We start from the raw sequence: 2,698 nt of genomic DNA, 5'->3' as shown, positions 1-2,698 counted from the left end.
GGCCTGCCTTGCTGCCCCCTGATCATGCGAGTGGCCCTCCTTTGGACCCTCTCCATGTTGTCCACATCCCTCCTGAAGTGCGGTGCCCAGAACTGGACACAGTACTCCAACTGCGGCCTGACCAGTGCTGCATAGAGGGGGAGGATCACCTCCTTGGACCTGCTTGAGATGCATCTCTGGATGCATGACAAGGTGTGGTTGGCCTTCCTGACCGTGTCCCCACACTGTTGGTCCGTGTTCATTTTGGCATCAACAATGACTCCAAGTTCCTTTTCTGCCTCTGCACTGACAAGAAGGGAGTTCCCCGGCCTGTAGGTATGCTACTGGTTCTTCCCCCCCAGGTGCAATACCTTGCATTTGTCAGTGTTGAAACCCATCCTATTCTCATCCTCCCACCCCTGTAACCTGTCTAGGTCTGATTGCAGCCTATTCCTCCCTTCTAGCATGCCCACATCCCCCCACATCTTAGTGTTGTCTGTGAATTTGAACAGGGTGCTTTTTACTCCCTCGTCCAAGTCGTTGATGAAGATGTTGAACAGTGTGAGCCCGAGGACCAAGCCCTGGGGGACCGCACTGCCCACATCCCTCCAGGTCAAATAAGAACTGTTCACCACCACTCTCTGGGTGCGGCCCTCCAGCCAGTTAGTGACCCGCTTGACTGTGTAGGTGTCGATGCCACAGTCCCCTAGTTTTTTAATGAGAATGGGGTGAGAGAGTGTCGAAGGTCTTCCTAAAGTCCAGAAAGACTACATCCGCTGCTACACCTGCTTCTAAGGATTTTGTCACCTGGTCATAGAAGGCCACCAGGTTGGTCTGACAGGACCTGCCTCTAATGAACCCATGTTGGTTGCCCCTAAGCATAACCTCCCCTGCTGGCCCCTCGTGGACATGCGCCAGGATAATTCTCTCAAAAAGCTTCCCCAGGACCAAGGTAAGACTGACTGGCCTATAGTTTCCTGGGTCCTCCTTCCTCCCTTTTTTGAAAATGGGAACCACATTGGCCCTTTTACAGTCCTTTGGCACCACGCCAGAGCACCACGAGTGCTCATAAAGCCGTGCCGGGGTCCTGCAATGACCTCTGCTAATTCTCTCAGCACTCTGGGGTGGAGATCGTGTGGACCAGCTGATTTAAATGCATCCAGTCCCTCCAGAAGTTCCCTGACTAGGTCCTCACTGACCCTAGGCCTTGGTGCACCTCCCCTGGGGCCCACGGGGATCCCGGTGGGGGGGTGACCCGGTCCCTGCTCAAAAAAATGGAGGCAAAGAAATTGTTAAATTTGTTAGCTTTGTTGTCTGGTGTGACGACCAGATTTCCTAGCATGTCTTGCAGAAGCCCCACGTTACCCGGTACCTTCTTTTTACCCCCTATGTATTTAAAAAAGGACTTCTTGTTGTCCTTGATCTACAGTCCTTGATGTGTCTGACTGCATTTTATTGTTACCCTTTTGAACTAAATTCTGTACTGAGTCCATGGCATATGAAGGTGTCAGCCTGTAAATACTGATTGACCCAGCTGGCTCAGATGTGCTCTGTTCCTGTGCTGAGTCTGGGGCACATGAGGGTATCAGCCTGAAAATGCTGAGTAACTCTGCCTGCTCAGATGTGTTCTTTGTGTGTGCGTGTGTGTGTGTGTGTGTGTTCGACTGATTCGGCAGCTGGAGGAACCCAGCCCCACTGCAACTAAGTCCTGCAAAGTAGCTCCATTGGGGTGAGGACTTGCAGAAGGGAGAGAGAGATCTCTGTATAGAAACACAAGTGACACGAGCAGTACATTGGTAGAATTGCAGAGACCCCAGTAATGTAACTCTGATAAATGAACACACCTCTAAGGGATGGGCAAATCTGATAACAAGCCCATTTGTCTTGGTCTCCTTGCCTTGGATCAAGGTTCCATTCTGTCAAGAGCTGCATGGAAGCTGAGGGCCAGCAACTTCTCCACAATAAAAGAAGTCATGCACAGGTGTCTTCCATGCCAGCACATTCCTCAAGCCCTTTGGTGACCAGCTAATGGCGATGGGAGAATGATTGTGAGGTTTGGAAGCTCCTAGTCATGAAGTGGCACAAAGGCGGCAGTTACAAGGTCATCTAGCACTTGGATGAAACAGGAGTGTGACTCGGCAGTTGTAGCTGCACTGAGTAAGACCCAGCAGGTGGGAGATAAGCAACTCAAAGAACATGGAGGCCCTTTGGTGACCAGCTAATGGCGATGGGAGAATGATTGTGAGGTTTGGAAGCTCCTAGTCATGAAGTGGCACAAAGGCGGCAGTTACAAGGTCATCTAGCACTTGGATGAAACAGGAGTGTGACTCGGCAGTTGTAGCTGCACTGAGTAAGACCCAGCAGGTGGGAGATAAGCAACTCAAAGAACATGGAGGTGGCTATACTTTCTTCTGAAAGGGTAAACAGGAAGGAGAACACTGACTTCAAAGAGCTGGTTTTGCCATTAAGAATGAACTCATAAACCAGCTCAATGAGTTCCCTATTGGAATTAATGAGCAACTCATGACTCTCCATCTTAAACTGGCAGGGAGCAAATATGCCACTGTCATCAGTGCATATGCCCTGACTCTTGAGGCTGCTGATGAAATCAAAGAGGAATTCTGTACCAACTTTGACCAAGTCTTTTCTGACGTTCTGAAGGGAGACAGACTTATGCTTCTTGGTGATTTCAACACTGGAGTCAGAAGGGACTCAAACC

This window comes from Alligator sinensis, unplaced genomic scaffold (genome assembly GCF_000455745.1).
Source record: "Alligator sinensis unplaced genomic scaffold, ASM45574v1 scaffold73_1, whole genome shotgun sequence".
NCBI classification, from domain to species: domain Eukaryota; kingdom Metazoa; phylum Chordata; order Crocodylia; family Alligatoridae; genus Alligator; species Alligator sinensis.
This window is presented reverse-complemented; position numbering follows the sequence as displayed.